This window comes from Embiotoca jacksoni, unplaced genomic scaffold (assembly GCF_022577435.1).
Source record: "Embiotoca jacksoni isolate LCO1_2020_lvr unplaced genomic scaffold, fEmbJac1.0.p SCAF_9, whole genome shotgun sequence".
NCBI lineage: Eukaryota > Metazoa > Chordata > Actinopteri > Embiotocidae > Embiotoca > Embiotoca jacksoni.
In genome coordinates, this window is record NW_027185447.1 from 12,630,425 (window position 1) to 12,648,663 (window position 18,239).

Genomic DNA, 18,239 nt, shown 5'->3' on the forward strand with positions numbered 1-18,239 from the left:
CTGTACGAACCCAGTGCTGGCCAGACCAGAAAAAGTCCACGACAGACCTCTGTATCTCTGCTATGAGGCCTCCTGGTGGCGACAGAGCGATGAGTCTGTACCACAGAGTCGAAGCAACCAAGTTATTAGCAACCAGAACTGGCACCATCTGATGTCTCCACTGCCCCACTTCACCCGTGCAGATGATGCCCTCTCATAAGACAGAACATCTCCCTGGCCCATGATAAAGATGTTTACAGCATCAGCATAAGCAGACACAGTAAGGGGACGACAAAGACTGGAGGACCCAGGCAGTGACAGACCACTGAGCTGACTTCTCAGCCTGCACAACAGAGGCTCAATAGCAAGGCTGTATAGTTGCCCTAAGATAGGACAACCCTGTCTTATCCCTCGCTATACAGGAATCGCTCGACTCAGCCCAGCTCCCATTTTAACCAGACATTCAGCACCACTCTACAACAGACCCACCCAGGTCAAGAAACCTTCACCAAGCCCAAAAGGCTATGAGTGCAGAAAACAGAAAAGAGTGATCCACCCTGTCGAAAGCCTTCTCCTTATCCAGTGAGACAATGCAAACACATCATGGAATTTACATATGTCAAGCACATCACGAATGAGAAAAATGTTGTCCATAATTGTCCTATGCAGGACACAAAACGTTTGGTCACTGTTTACAATTATTTCCAAGTAGTCTCTAAGTCTGTTGGATAAGGCTTTGGAAAGCACCTTATAGTCAGTGCAAAGCAGCGCCACTGGGCTCCAGTTCTTAAGAAGTGCCAGGTCCCCCTTCTTGGGCAGCAGGGAGAGTACTGCCCGCTGACATGAAACAGGAAGTGATCCTGTTTAAAACATTTGAACAAAATGCTTATGGCTCTCCATACAACATTGCTCTGCCCCAAAACGAGCAGCGTAGGACTCCATGGCATGGCTCCTCATCTCCCTCTGGTCTGTGGTTATCCTGCCTACTGGGAGCTTCAGACAGGTCATCCGCTTCCTCTGTGCTACCGATCTCTCCAAGTTGAAGAACCTGACCAGAGCTCCCTTCACTCTCTTGCAGGAAGGAGTTCAACTCCAACCTCCTCTCCTGCAGCAGTTGGCCCACAGTGGGATCCGGGTCTCTCTGGAAGCCCTCCTCAATAAAAGGTCAAAACCCACCTGTCTCTGCAGCACCCCAACAGAACGTATGAACTTATCAATGTCACTGAAATATTCGGTCACTTTTGCAAAACTTTTGTAAGTTACATCCAAAAGTGCATTTATTTACTCTAAGGAATATATGTCACTGCTTTTAGTACACGTTTCATGAATAGATGCAGTATCTGATTCAGTCTCATACTCTATGTCCTCTCCTTCACAAGATAGCTGGCTGGCGGACACTGCCTCTATACTCCATCCTTCATTAAAGGCTATGGTGTGATCTCCACTTCACAAAGTTCTACAGACTGTGGTGGTGCTTTGGTACCAGAGGTACTGAGGTTCTGTGCAGCCACAGAAGCCTGCTGGTTGTGAGACTGGCCCTGATCCTCCTTGTTGACATTGTTGTTATCAGAAGACGAAGCGGCGCTGGCCACGCAACCGCCGCCGGCCGCAGCCCCACCAGCGGGACCTGCCGCGGGGTCAGCCCCCACCGTGGCGCCAGCCCCCACCGCGGCGCCAGCCACCACACTTCCCTGCTGCTTGTGTGGACACGCGAAGCGTTTGTGTCCCACATCTCCACACTCAAAACATTGAATTTGTCCCAAAGTAGCATACACCATGTAGGAGCCATCACTGTGTTTAACCCTGAATGACACCTCCAGTGTTTGTGGTGGGCGAATCCAGGAACATAAATACTTGCCGCCTCAGAGACAGCACACGCTTTAGTTCGGGATCCCTACATCCCAAACTGACTATTTGAAATCCGCTGGCAAATTTTCCAAATCTGCGGAGTTCATTTTCTAACAGCTCGTTAGGTATAAACGGTGGAACACCAGACTCGGTGATCCGCATAGAGGGAGCTGAGAGCGGAGATACCTGCACAAACGCGTCCCTGATAAACACGCCATTCTCTGTCAAGTTGTGGACATAAGCCTTGCTTGTCACGAACACAACCACAGCTTTATTCATCCTTGATGCAAAGGAAAGTTTGTCACGTCCGGTGGAACGAACCGTATTCCCTGCCGGATTGACGAGGGTGGTGTCTCAGAGGACGCCATCCTACCGAACAACGCCAAACAAAACCACTAATCCCACGCTCTTCAACAGATAGATAAACTGCTTTGAAGCTTGTGTGTAGACAGATCGAAAGACAGAGGAAAATTTCCAACGCAGTGAAAGTACAATCCAAAACTCCGCACCACTCTCACATGTCCACCACGCGCACTCACATGCGATCGGAAACTGAAACGAGGAGAGGAGAGGAGAGGAGAGGAGAGGAGAGGAGAGGAGAGGAGAGGAGAGGAGAGGAGAGGAGAGATATTGTATTGATGTCTCTAACCAAAACAGACTTGGCCGTACTATTTATCTGTGCTGTGTGTGTGTTTCTGCTTGTGTATCAATGTGCAGCTGCTGGTGCAGACCTGGCAGTGAAGACTGCTGAGCTCACAGCTGCGTCCCAAACCTCAATCCAAACTCTCTGTAAATCACAAGCCTGGCTTGATTAGAGAAGCGCTGTATTAACACATATGGACACAGGAGGCCGACAAGTAAGGCCTTAAACAAACAGGCATCTGGGGAAAGGCTGCACAATTCTCCCAATATTTATACACGCCCCTTTGATCAGATCTCTGGGTGATTTTGTGAGTGTAACATTACCATTCTATTCTAGTAAAAACAGAGTAGCACAATGACCCAGCTCTTAGCAGGCAGATAGTTTTACACAAGTCGCTCTCAATGAGAGGATGGATGCTTTAGTGTGTCGATAAAAAGGTGGGAAAGTATAAAGAGAGAGTCACGACACACCTCTGAGAATTCGCAATTCATCTTTTCTCAGCTTCAAAGCACCACTGATGTGTGGCCATCCATCACTTGGATGGACTACTCAGAGAATTCCCACATGGGAGCACATTTGTTCTGACTCTCTTCTGAGGAAGTCTAAACACTACACTCATCGTCTGTGTCTATATGTTTGTAGACGTGTGTTTGTCTGTGCTGAAGAAGGCCTTCGCCTCAAAGGGAAGCAAACTGAATGAAAGGAAAGTTTGTAGGAGACTGCCTGCTTTACACACACACACACACACACACACACACACACACACACACACACACACACACACAAACACACATATACAGCATCTTCCAAAAGAGGGATGTGGGGAGGTCAGACAGGGCAATGCTATCTGTAAATCTATCTGCTGTCTCAATATCAGCTTTCTCCTAAGAGACTTCGAGTCCCATAATTCTTTGGCATTTCCTGGTCAGTTTCCTTCCGCCATTGGCTGCTGAAGACCTGAGGACGGCACCCTATCCTGATATGTGTGTCAATGGGTCAGAAGACAGAGAGCCGGTGTGTGTAATGTTGAACAGCATAACCTCCAGAGAGCTCATTTTGTGGAATAGAAGGAACCGAAGACTCCCTGTAGGAACTACTTACCTTACAACCTCCTTAACATTAATAGATTACATGGTGCCACACTTTTACGGCCCTTGCGCTAGATGTCCATAGCACTGCCTACTACACCCTTGCAGTTACCAGCAGTATTTTGACGTGTGCCTGAGGACATTTTAAGAAACCCGGTTTGTATGTGCAAAGAGGAGACAAAGAAAGTTTGCGTGTGTGCTGCCCACTCCTCCCTTACTTTTCTTGTCTTTTCCACTTTTCCCTCTTTTTTCTTCTATGCTCTGCTCTAGGCCTAGAGGCCGCATCGTTGCAATTAGAGCTCATCGCATCATCAGGTGGACTGTAACTGCTTGTTACCCGACGGGAAAACATGACGCATCCAATGGCGATAAACAGATAATAGGCTTTCCTCGAAATTCCTCCAATGGAATTGCACCCCCTAGGAACTGTTTAGCACTTTACGAGACATGAACAAACATAGGTTCGCACTTACATGCACAACCAGCCACTGCATCTGTTGACTTTTAAATGCACCATCTTTCCCAGAAGCCCCTGTGACTCAGGAGACCGTATATGTAGACTCCCTGCTGTTAGCTCATTACTGTTAGCATTCACATAAGATCAGTCACTGATGTGGTCTGACCAGACCTTAATGACCCACATACCTTCCTCTGCCCCAGGTCATATTGAGAACCAGGGCAGACATGGGAAATAGGTGTGTGTGTGTGTGTGTGTGTGTGTGTGTGTGGTGTGTGTGCGTGCGTGTGTGTGCGTGCGTGCGTGCGTGCGTGCGTGTGTGTGTGTGTGTGTGTGTGTGTGTGCGTGTGTGCGTGTAGGTATATGTGTATGCTGGGATTTAAGTCTGTTTGTCCAGAAGACATCACACAGAAAAGTTTGCCGGTGACTCACAAACGATACCAGCCTATGTCTGTGTCTTCAGTACATCCAATAACTCTGATTGCAACATGATTGTTAAGAGAATAGCTTTCCTCATGTGTTTATGTGCCTGGATTTAGAATCACAGCTCCTGCTTGAGTGATTTGGCTTATGATGACAGAACGAAGTAAGTGTGGTTTGAGGCGGGGAAATATATTCTGTTAACTACCAGGAATTATTAACCTCTATCTGTTCCTGATTTTAAAGTTCAAAAGTCTTCCCACGAGGTTGCTTTAATGTAAGCAATGCTTCACCATGTGCAGCAGGTTTGAATTTGTAGTCCTGCTTTGATTTCACAAAGCCAGGATCTGTCCTGAACTGTGACCAAAAGACCAGGTTGCATTTGATTCATGTGCTGCACAGTCAGCCTCTCAGACCAGGAGTTCTTGGAATTGAATTCATTGTTTATAGGCATGTTTATATAACTTGGTGGTCACATGTGGTGGATGTACCTGCTGTTTAAGCTGGTGCATGAGCCTGTCCTTCTCCCTCTTCAGAGCCATTACTTCCTCCTGGGATTTCTTGCGTTTGGACGAAGATAACTCCAGAAGGGCGATGTTAGCATCCTTCTCACTGATGGCTGCCAGCAAAGCCTGCTGCCTGAAAGGGTGAGAAAAAGATAAGGATTTTATTAATTTTTGGAAAACATTTCATAAAAAGAAACGTCATGCTTATTACCCAAAGTAAAAATATCGAAATACTTGTATTATATTTAGTAAACAGACAGACAGGTGTATAACAGTGACGCAGATGCACCCCCGCCCCCTCCCACTGCACCTGTGGGACCTTGTACATATAGAGATGTTACAGTAAATTCATTCCTTAAACTCAGACAGATTCCACAGAAAAGAAGCAGACATCTTTGAAGTGGTCTGCTAAGTATTGCATCAGTGGTACCTTACTGTGACTCATGGGCATGTAATAGTGTAATAGACCCTAATAGAGCAGACTGAGGAGGATATGACATCTTTCCTCTGTCACCACTGGTTACCACAGCATATGTGTGTGTGTGTGTGTGTGTGTGTGTGTGTGTGTGTGTGTGTGTGTGTGTGTGTGTGTGTGTGTGTGTATCCGTGGCCGCAAATGACTGTCTGCAGGTGCAGAGGAAACACACCACCAAACGTCACCATAAACATACACAACCAGATGTACAACATTACACCCACGGGATTGCGTAACACTTGATGTCAAGTCTGTGTCTTCAGAGATCTGTGATGACTGTCCTCGTGATCAAACAGGATGTCATAAATCCAAAGATGTGATAAACACATTCTCTCTATCCATTCTTGTAAACACACAAAGAAGCAGAAACATTCTTGTACTGTAGATAGCAAGTCACACACACCTCTTCTACTTTGGCCATTGGTTGCAGTCACACAGTAAAAATGTACATACAAACACAATTCTCTTTTACAATAGATTTTATCTTGTTTGGTTTTTGTCTCCACAATGTGCCCATTTTGAAAAGTTCATCTAAATGACCATTACAAGAGTCTGAAGCTGTCGACCCTGTGCACAGACGCTGAAGGTCTTTTAACTTGGATAAACATAACTCGGCTCAACTCCAGACTATTATATGGCATTTGAAATTAGGAGGGCATTAAACCAGCAAGCAAAGTAATATGTATGTTTGTGTGAGGTGAGAAGTAGAGGAAGAGGAGGGAGGGCGCATTCAAAATACACTTTGGTTTCTATTAAAAATTGACCTGCATTGGGGTGTTTTTATTCTATGATTTAAGTCCCTGCAGAAATAACTGAATTGCGAAAATAAACATGCTGAAATCAGAATAAAGTCCTGCTGCCCTGGAACTCTACATTTGATGTTTTTAGTACAATTATCTGCATGCCGCATCTGGATTCTGGATTCTCCCATTCAAGACCATTAATAGGCGTCTGTGTGTTTGTATGTGCTTGCATTTTGTACATGTATTTGTGCGGGCATGCATGTGGGCTCTGACATGGAATGGAGCAGCTAATCACACCATTAATCACAGAGCAGGACCAACGTGACACTTTTCGTCTCCCCACACCTCCACTGTTATTCCTCTTAATGCTCGCTGTAATGGGAACACACACACAGACCTACATTGGACTCGGAGCAAGTGCTTTGGGCTGCCGGCTTATTTCACTTGACCTGGTCATTCACAATGAAAAACTCTTAAAGTGTAAAAATCCCATCAAGAAATCAACGGTAAAAATTCCACTGATCAAACAACAGTGTAATTGCTTGTGAAACCCATCTGTATGCAGTCCACCAATACATGGCTACACCAATACATGGATACACTACATAATGATGAATTTTACATTTTAGAGAATCGTACAATGGCAGTCTCAGTTCTGTTACTTTATCTTCGGCTGTGTAAAATAGAGTGAAGAGGTGATACACAGAGTCATATAAGGGCAAGGAATGTGGCACAATGTGTCACTGTTCATAAACAGTGTGTCAGATTAACAGCCTCAGCCTACTTGCAGGATGGCCATCTTTACACCACATTGCAAGACTTGGAAGCTCAACATCGCTGAATCACGTCCAGGCAGTCTCATAGCTACACCTCTTATCTCTTTTAAGAAGTTTATACAGATGCGGCTTGAGAGTGTGATCTATTACAGTCAAAATGCCACTATAAATCAAGAAGAATTCATGCTGCATTCACACTGCATAAGAAGCCAAAGATGAAGAATTAGACTACATTTTTAGAATACCATCTTAGTCAGAGATGCAGAAATAGTGTATTTGTTGCAGAAGAGTGCAGAAAAAGGTTCAGGGCACTAACACAAGTTGTCTCTGTCTATTCTGACATTTTAGATATTATTTGTGGCATTAGAGTTGTTGTACACCTGTACAAGGAAGCTACACTCAAAAATAATTAGTATGTTGTACATTTTTGACCAAAAGATACTTTACGCTGCTAACTGTAAAAAAGTGTCTGTCTCATCTGCCTCACCTGCATTTTCAAAGCATAGGTACAGACTTCCTAACAGAAAATGACTGATTGAGATGTCCTCAGTCCAACAGTATGAAACCTCTGAAGCAAAGTGGCTGCCATGCTTCAATGCAAGCCTAATCATTTCCAGTCTCTAAATTAACACAACAGATTACAGAGTTGTCTCCCTGTGGGTGCTCACTGAGTGGTGCTGCAGGGTTCTGCTGAGCGATGTCTTCCTAAAACAATAAAAATAGGGGCATTATTATGATTAGCCCACGTGGAAACTTTGTCTTCCACATCCTCAGTCAGTGATTGTGTGTGCAATGTGTTAGTGTCTCTGTGTGTGTGCTGATTAGTATTACTAACAGTGTGTGAACCTGAATCACACTTGAGTATTTAATCACATCTCATTTGAGTGGCCATTTGGCCTTAGTTGTTGAACACACTTGCAATGTACATTAATCTGGCAGAAAGGATTTATCTGTCAGACACACACACACACACGCACATTCTAGACACACACACAAAGACAAATGCAAGCACTGTATTTACTGGCTGATTTTGAGCTGTTGAACCCTCTTTCTGTCCTCCTCTCTTGCCTCACTCCATGCTTAACTTAGACTTGGTGTGGACCGGACAAACAAAGGATTATCTTCATTCCCTGTCCAATTTAAAGGGTAACAACGCAATGTTATTTGTGACAAACTAGTGATTAGTCTTCATAAAAGTCAGACCCCAAGCAATGGGAAGTCATAAGGCACTCACATAAAATGACAAATAAATCCCGCTGCTGGATTTTTTGTGTCAAAAATCCCCTTCAAGAGATAACTATTTTAGCTGACATGATTAACAAGATGCTTACATAAACAGATGTGAATATATATAGATCTCACATGGCTCAGATTTAGTTTTAGTATTGTGAGAGACCATGCGAGGATCCGTAGAGGAGCAGAGGCCGTACTGTCATCTTATTTATAAGGGGTGAAATTCTCAGTTCGGCTACAACATGTGATTCCAATTGAACCTTCATGGTCTCTGGGACATATTGAGACATTTGGATCTACAGAGGTGGGAGATGGATGGCTAAAGTACATGACTGTGTGATGAGAAGTGTGTGTGTGTGTGTGTGGGAAGGGTGATGTGGGGGTTGGTGGTGGTAGGGGAGGTCAGCTAAGACGATATGGAAAGAAAAAAAAAATGGAATGCAACAAGTGGAAGAAGAGAAGGTTGAGGCAGAAGGAGATCATTTAGGACAACAAAATGAAAAATGAGGAGAGCGTGATGAAGATGTCTTTGAGGTGGGGCTGCTGTTGAAGGATTGGCATGGGGCACATGGGAGACTGCCAGATTTCTGGGTGACATGAGGTTAAGATGGGGTCACGAGTGAGCTCAAACCCACATGCGTATACTTAAAAAAAAATAAAGAAAAGAGAATGTGATGCAATGCAGGGGAGAAAATGGACGGCAACAACATCAACAGTAAGAAAAAAAGAGATGGTAAGAGATGAAGTTGAAGGAGAGAAGAGAGGGGAGTATTATGTGTGACAAGAGTGACTGCCACCTGGGCTGCACGGGAGAGAAAAAAGGGAAGAAAGGAACAAAGGTAGAGATTTAAGAGTCCCAGCCTACCCTAAATCAGCTCAGCGTACTCAATGTTGTTATTCCTAGGCGTCACGGTTGAGGGATATGTGTTTATAATTTGTGTTATGACTTACTTGAAATTATGAGTGTGGAGAGTCAGTGGGACAGAAACAGATGCGTCTGTGTGATGCCCGAGGGAACCATCAATACTCTCTGCCCCTAAGTGCAGTGTGTGCATGTGTTTTCTATGCGTATGTGCATGCATTTTCCTGTCTGTGCACACATCTGAGCATTCATTTCCTTATGTGCACGTGTGATGTATTTTGTTAGCAAGAACATGGGGAACCTGCTAATATCTGTTCCCAGAACATCCATTATGAGGTCTTCTAGTTTGTGATCATGCCTTTCCACCACTTTACTGTCCAGCTCTGCAGAAACATTCCACTGGCATTTTATGGCCGTTCCTTGATTGCGAGTGTGTGAAGGTGCGGCACAAGTCTAGGGGCCCCTGCCTATGCAGTACTAGAGGCCTGTGGTGAGAGCAAGCAGAGGACATGAGAATAGGGCATGGTTGAGTGACACTATTATTTATGGCCTTGGAGCACTGTGTTATTTACAACTGAGGAGGTAGGGAAAATGTCTATTTCCAACATAAAACACACGCTCAGGCTTCATTTGGTAAGCTTACTGCAAAGCCAGTTGAGATGGTAAATCTGTGTTTCAGCTCTAAATGTGGGTTAAATGTATTTTTATGAGGTCAGACTTTTGGCTACCTTTGGTTGGATTAGCTCCATGCTAACCTTTACCAAGACCCACCTATTACCCACTTCCTTTTGTGTGCTCGCCTGAATCAAAGCCTTTATTTATCTTAATTTATTAGAGAGAATGTATCCATACCCACCACAAATAAAACTTGCATGCCTGTCTTGTTTGTTCCTCTTTTAAAGGTCCACTATATTAGACATTACATGCAAATCCTGACATTTGATCAAGATTTACATGCTAACCTTGAGCTGTGCTTCCCAAGAAAAATCCATTACAGCAGATGGTTCTCCCAGAACTGGACCGGGTTATGTGTGTTTTCACTTCACTAATAAAATATACAACCCACTTTGCTCACCCCTACTCCCACAATAGTGCTCTGACTGGTGGGCGGTGGTGATGGTGGTGGTGATGGTGGTGGTGGGAGTGTAATTAAAAGAGTATGTATCAGTTTTACAGCAACACGAGGGAAAATACGAGGGGACAAAAATCAACAAATCTGCCAAAACTAGCCAAATGTTTAGAGTGGGAGCAGGGACGAGGAGAGATGGCTGACTGCTTCCAGAGATGAGCAGGACCAGACGGCCACCGCTGCATTCCAGCCAGACAGAAGGGGGGAAAGAGATAGAGGGACCCACACAGTGAGGAAAAGCGTGAGGGAGACCAGGTGGCTATGTGTGCAAATTTGTGTGTGTGTGTGTGTGCGCGCGCGCGCGTGCGTGTGTGTGTGTGTGTGTGTGTGTGTGTGTGTGTGTGAATTCTATCTCTCTCAAGGCAAAGACAACATCAAATAGACACAATGTAATTTAAACTTAATTTAACACGCTTTAAATTAAAGGTTTAACATTTTGGTAGATTTGTCTTCAAAAGAGTGCGATGAGAATATCAATATCAATCTTATGTTTGTGCATGATGTAAGAAGCATTACCCAGAACAAGTAGCCTGACTAGTAGCAGGGGGAACGGCTGGCTTGGCTAGTTTTAAAGCATGCCAAACAACGTCTCAAAAGCTGACTAAATAAGACATTGTATTATTATCTTTCTGTCGTTTTTCCCCTAGAAGGGAAAGCTTGGTGCTGGTACTATTTCTTTGGAAACAACAGCCAGGTGCAGGGACTGTTTGTATCCCTCCATCTTATTATAACAGTTGCAAAGCTTGGTAACATCGTGTCAGTACAAAATCTAAACCTGTCAGTCCAAGTCTGACAATGCAAACAATAGCAATAGATTAACTAGGTAGACTATGTTGGTTTCCCATGCTAATCTTAGCTGAACACATTTTGACCCTGGCTCTGTTAGTAACACACAGATGTAGGACCAATATCAATCTTCTCACTTTCAAGGTGAAAGCAATTCACTGTATTGCCTACAATACTGAACTATTCCTTTAATATATACAAGCACAGGATACTGACAGAACAACTAGTGTCATTATGGGTTCACTTCTAACTTCATTGCATCACTATCTGAGGATCAGCTCAGGGTCAGGTGGAATCCTGTTGTTGTAAAACCAGGGTCACTAAATAAACAAGGCCTACTGAGATGTCAGTGATGATTATGATATCATCGGCATCTTTTCCTATTTGGATGACCTTGTGTGTTTCCATGTGCGCCCGTGTTTGCTTGAGTGTGTGTGTGTGTGTGTGTGTGTGTGTGTGTGTGTGTGTGTGTGTGTGTGTGTGTGTGTGTGTGTGTGTGTGTGTGTGTGTGTGTGTGGGCGTATCTTTTCCTGTGTAACTTAAGTCTTTCACATCAGTGCGGAAAAAAAAAAATCCATTTTAGATTAGTCAAAGCCTACGTCAATCTCCAGAGCTGCCTGGCACAACGCCTGCCTACACAGCTTCAAACCAATAAGATAAGATCTCAACTTAAAACTCCAGATATCCAACCAATAGCAGTGCGGGGCTTTCCATTCTCTTAAGGGGGAGGTTTGTTTACTGTCTTTATTGTCGTTCAGCTGACTGACAGTGTCTCCCCAAGGCACAAAAAGCAAGACAGAGTTTTGTGTGTCTAACCTCCCACTATCTAAAGTTATACAATTTCAAGTGAAACCCTAAATATGAAAAGGTAAACAATTAACTCATAATCACAATTATTGTCAATGATCTCTCTGTTGATGGGCTGGTTGATTATCTAATAATTTCTGCCACTTAACACAGAACTAAAGATCTACCCCCCCCACCCCAAAAAAAAGAAAAAAAGCGAGAATAATTAAGAGCATAATTAGTTCTCTCTCCTTCAGAATGAGGCCTCGACTCTGAACTCTCAGTGATGTAAACTGAAAATACCAGAAGGATCACCATTCTGCGTTACGTCATTTGAAATGCGATCTTTATTGGCTTGTGTGTGTTAAAATAACTGTCTGTCAAACAGATCATCACCAGCTCTTGGAGAGGACAGCTACCACAGTCTTTTTCTTTCTCCATCCTCATTCCATCAATCCTTCTCTCCACCCTTTTTTTTTGCTAATCAAAGAGAGGAGCAACTCATCATAGGAGATAATGGCATCACCTCCGCCTTGGACTTGGACCTCTCTATCATTCGCCATCTCTCTCTCTATCATTCTCTATTTGGCTCTGTCGTGCCCTATACTCACTCCAAAGTGGGGCTAAATATTAAGTTCAAGGAGGTTATGCAAACACGTTGAAACAGCCATCCTTGGCCTAAGTATTACCCTCAACCCTTCAATTACCCGCCTTGCTTTCCTCTCTCCTCATTCCTCCTGCCTTTCCTGTCCTCCGCATGGGTTCTCTCACTCCGGTCATCTAACTGCAGCCTGGAAATACAGCACACACTCATGACGTGGGGCCAAAAGACCTTAAAATATCAGGGGCAGAGAGTACAACATAGTGGTGCACTATAATACATGCACACACACACACACACACACACACACACACACACACACACATACACTTACTCATACACAGACCTGCACCCAAAATACACATGTACACACAAACCGATGAAAGACGGGTCCAGAGAACAGTGGGAGCGAGTACCCCTGGTGTATTTTTTGTCTTCCAAATGCAGGGCCTGGTGGTGGACCACAGCTGAACCACAGCCGACATGCGGTGGAATGGGAGGCCACCACACTCACTTCCCTTAAAGGAGCAATAGAGACACACACACACACACACACACACACACACACACACACACACACACACACACACACACACGGAATCACAGAATAACACACACATTCACTCAGACACACACAGATCCACACATGTTCAGTAATTTTCTGGATAGCACTGTCATGACGATGGGCCCATGTTTAAAAAGTGGTTTGAGGTGAAGGGACAGATCTGTATGTGCTGTTTCCCACAATGCTTTGCCAGACAATTACACAACCCAATTAATGTGGTTACTACAGCACAGCTCAGGCTTTACTCTGAGCAAACTGAGTGTGCATGTATGTGCGCGTGACGGAGAAGATGTGTGCACGCTCCTTTAGCCCATTTCACTCTCAGAATTATAGCTTTCCTTGGAGCTTGGACTAGTCTCTTTCCCGTCAGTGTGTAAAGGACACACAAGGTCACACTAACATTCACCCCACACTCCATCAGCCAATCAGAGTTATTTCCAATCACAGCCATATGAGCTCAGCTGGTCAGCCGTAGAACTACAATACCCACAATGTGCTGTGCGTCTTCTTGGCTGGAGGGATGGGGCAGGCCTGAGTGAGTGAGTGTGTGAGTGAACGAGTGAGTAATGAAGTTACACCACTGGTTGGTCAAATGCTGCATTAAAGACCTTTCAAATTAAAATCCCTGATTTAAAAATAAAAACCCAATAACTTTAGCCATAAACTAGGTTTTGTGTCTTGTTTCTAGAGAGCTTAGTTTCCCTTAGTAATTTAAGGTTATATAGTAGTACATTGTGTTATCTTTCAGTTTCACCAACTAAATTCTCTTAAACAGTGTGAACAGTGCTAAAATACATGTATAAGATATTCTTTCATATGTTCACAGACTTACATATAGGCCTACATAGTGGTTTTGGAAACACGCACACACCATGACAATCAATATGATTTTAAGTTTAGCATAGATTGTGAATGTAACTTGTAACTATAGCTGTCAAATACATGTAGTGGAGTCAAAATATTTCCCCTTGATATGTGGTGGAGAATTAAGAAATCTACTAAAGGAAATACGAGCGTCCTTCAGAACAGCACTTGAGTAAATGAACTAATCACCTACACGTTCAAAGCCGCAGGGACATAGATTGAGCACAAACACACATACAAAGAACATCTGCTAATTATTAGCAATCGTCTGATTCCAACCTTGTTTCTTTTAATGAAGGATGGTAAAATGTAAGTAAAAGAGAAAAAAAAACAAAAAAAACCTGAAGCTGCTCTGTTTTGTGTTGAAGCAGCAGGAACCACATGCTTTCTTTACAGTCTAGTACACAAACACACTTTGACCACATACTAACTTATACAGACTTCATTAGCCTAACTTTAAAGTGCTTTCAAGAGTGGAGGGGGAGAAATACATTAAAAGAAAGAAATTACACAGGCAACTAAAATTTTGTCCCATGCAAAAAATACCTGTTTCTTATGATTTGTTGAATGCTGAACCCAAATATGTTTAAAACAAATTGTCTATCACCCACAAGTTTTTTATTCCAACATACTCGTGAGGACAAGAAATAGCACCAAGGAAAAAGGAGCCCCTCTGTGATGGCAGACTACTGCTGGACTTTAAAGAGGGACGTTCCTGATGTCAAATATATGTGAAAATCATACATTTATACATTTTAGAAGTAAGTTTGTACATATTTTAAGTGTAGTGACAGCCTCATCTATAAAAAAAAAAAAAAAGCAATATACATTCTGTCTCTTAAAAAACATGCCTGATACAAATTCGAAATTCAGTCAAATAAGTACTGTACCTATTTTAATTTGTGGGACAACAAAATTTGTTGCCACAGTGTTATGAAAGAGAAACAGACCGACAGACAGAAAGTCTCCCTCACACACACACACACTTACACACTCAGTGGTCTAGGTGAGGGTGCTGATTAGAAGAGCCGTAGCCAGGTCTGGACAAGTCTGCTGTATATTTAGACAGATCAGTGAGGATCATGGGATCAAAGAGTAACATGATTACTACCTGGCCTTCTGATAAAAAAAAAAACCTCACTATTATTTCCCTGTCAGTACACACAGGAAAACACATTTGGAAGTGCACACATATTTGGGCAATTTTCTCACGCAGGCATGCACAAGCAGACAAATAAACTTACAGTGAAGGGTTCCAGCATTAAAACACATACTGATTTGCACTGATGCACAGTGGACACACAGGTAGATGCAAGACCCTACACATGCACACACTGTGTGCATGTCTCACACACACAGACAGACATGTACACCCACGCCGCTCTATAATCTGGGTAATTTGTACGTTGACGCTAGTGCAGACAGATCATGCCTCTGGTACATTCAGTTTGTTGTGTCATTGAATTGGCTTGTTCGCCAGTTGGCGTGAATTCCCAATCGCGGCATACCCTCACTTTTAGTAGTAAGTATAGTTGTTGGGAATCAGTTTCTTGTGAAAAAGACACTGAAACAGCTTGCGTTCTTGTCATAATGCCACTTCTTGCATGTGGAAGATTGAGTGTGTGTGAGTTTATGAATTTTATGAGGGCATGAAAAATTGAAGCTGCAAGTGCAGACACACGAGCACGTACATGCACGTGCAGCACAGGGTGAACTTTCTCTCCCTGTCTTATTGGTCTGAGTCCAGTTTCTTTTGGTGTTTGTTGTGTTTTGTCTGGAGTCTAAAGTTTTTCACAAGCATGTATAAAATGAATGATCTGATCCGGAGACAATATTCTCACGTAAACACAGAGCATGTGAGAAGTGCTCAGCTGGCCCTCCCCACACACCTGTGCATAAATTCCAGCATACGTCTGTTTTTTAATAAAGAGACCTGTGGTTGTGTGCAGTTAGATGCTGCTGACAGACTCACTGATTTCCAGATAGATAACACACACATCCAAGCCAGCTCCCTTGGTAGATTACATCACAGTTATTTTAACAATGGGTTCCACTGAGTCCTTTTGCTGGCTTTGGTTACATGCAGGAGTGTGTGTGTATGTGTGTGTGTGTGTGTGTGTGTACGACTTGTTATATTTCTTTTTCTTGTTCTTTGAAATGATCTGTCTGCGGTCACTTCAATGTGATCCTCAAAGTTTCAGTAGGATTTTAAGTGTGTTATAATGTTGCACTAAATATATGTCGGGCTACTTAAGAGCGCTATATTAAATGTCAAATGTAAAAATAAATTTAAAGTGTGCTTGTATTTTATATGCAGAAGACACAGAAAGATGCATTTGCCTCGAAGGCCTTGTTCAGACTGCTATCTAAAATCCATGTGTCACATCCACATTGTATCTGGATTGATTTTTGAAAGTCTGGACAGCAAAATCACATATGGAATTTCAAACCACCTTTGTAGGTGGTTTGAAATTCCAATCGGGTTTTCATAGACACGTCTCAGTCTGGACGCTTTGGTGGCTCAGATTAGATTTCTTGCGTCACTCACAACGCAACACAATGACAACGTCTTTTTCAGAGTGACAGAGTGAGCAGAATCTATGCTACCACTAGCAGAGCGCAATCAGAGAGTAGATTTTGGCTTTTTGGAGGACAATGAGAACAATGGTTTCCAGAATAAAGTCTCTGCAGGCACTTTATTTCCGCATTGAAAATACGGCACCAGCGAAGCTATGGTATGTCATTGTACAGCAACACATGCAGATAGGTTGGTGCTACCTGAAGACACCTCATCCGATCCACTCACTCCCATATAACAGTGCGGAGAGTCTGTCCTAAAGATCTGATTTCATAAACAATTCTGATTCGCCTGCAGTCTCAACAAAGCCTAAGTGTGTGTGTTTGTGTGTGTGTGCTTGCTTTAACCAGGCAGTTACTTTTACAATCAGAATTGAGAGTCACCTGTAATTCCACTATGTTTGGTGGCCACTGGTGATGCACTTTTTTAGTAAGAAGAAAACATATTTTCCAGTTATGTTACATACAAAAACAAATAATACATTTATAATTGCTGAGATTTAAGTGGGCTCGTTACTTGTTAGTTTTGTCTTGTGAAAAATACTAACTGACAATTGCAGATCACAGAAGATTAATGCAGCCTATTTCCCTAATGTCTTGCTCCCTCCCAGAGGAGAGAGGGTACCCGGAGGTGCATAGAGGGTGATCAGGCCGAAGCTGCACGCACCATGCAGAGGTTAAGGTGGCTCAGGACTAGGCGTCATTGGACAGGAACCCTGCATCGGGAGTGTGTTGCTTAGGTGGATGACATAGGGTCTTCCAGTGGTTTCGGGTGACCCAGACAGAAGACATGTAGAGCTTCAAGCATACATTACAATATAAGCATGCGTTATAGGTGCTTCTCAGTCTTCTTTCTACTTTAAATGACTCATCAATCATGGAGTAAAATCAGATAATTGTCCTACACAGGATATTCTATCTTTTTCACCTGAGTACTAAACAACACTGACTCTGTGTGGAATATAAAAACACACCCTGAGCTGTCTGTTTAGATGTGTAGATTTGTTTAAGTGTGTTATATAATTATTGTGATATGTTGTCTGTTTGAGTCTCCTTCCTCCATCAGACACAACAGAGAGTGTATGCGTGTTTTTGAGTTTCCTGGGCTTTGAAGTAAAACATTGTGGTTACAGACAGAGAGTATGACAGAGAAAAATGCAGGTAGTCAGATGTGGAAAGAATTATACATAAAAAAAGAGCTCATTTTACAGCAACACTGTGATGACGTGGTATGCAATTAACAAACAGCTCTCATGTTTTAGCTCTGAATGGGCTGCAGACCACCTCAGTGCTACAGAAGATCCAAAATAGGCTCTACAGACATACGCACAAACATTTTGACACAAAAATCTGTCTGTGTCACACAACAGCAACATTGAAAGGAGATGAGGAAAATGTGAGGAATACAAGTCAGCAAGCAAGAAATAAATGTTTATTGCACTTTTATCTGCAGTCATGCAGTCAGGCATACCAGGAGCTTGCGTAGACGTTTGGGGAAACACTGGCACAAAAAGCACTATGACTGACAAGTCAAGATGTCTGCAGCCTGGTGTGCGTGCAAACACGTGGGCTTGTGTTTCTGTGTATATGTGCTTGAATGCTTTTAGTGTTTATAACAATTGTGTGCTGTTTTTGCCAATGTTTCAGTGTGCACGAACGCACGCTTATCGTGCACCGAGCTCTCAAAGTGACATGTCAAGACACTGATGTTAGGAAACTGAGACACTCTAAGTCTGATAAACAAACCATGCCAGGAGGAGGACCTAAACAATGTGTCGCAATTGCTTTATTACTCAGTGTTTGCCCGAGGTGTCATGTTACTGAGATCTTCGACACCATAAAAGCCTTCCCTATGGTTCGGCCCCGTGTTTGTGTGTGTGTGTTTGCTCTGGCAGAGGCTC

General features: G+C 43.2%; 1 protein-coding gene across 1 annotated transcript in view; it reads right to left on the reverse strand.

The window, feature by feature from the left end:
- Positions 1 to 5,013, reverse strand: part of wnt5a (wingless-type MMTV integration site family, member 5a) — a 63,588-nt gene extending 58,575 nt beyond the window's left edge. The window contains exon 1 of the mRNA XM_069141249.1: positions 4,927 to 5,013. The gene's annotated coding sequence lies outside the window, so the exon portion shown is untranslated. The remainder of the gene's footprint in view (positions 1 to 4,926) is intronic.
- Between the last annotated feature and the right edge of the window lie 13,226 nt (positions 5,014 to 18,239).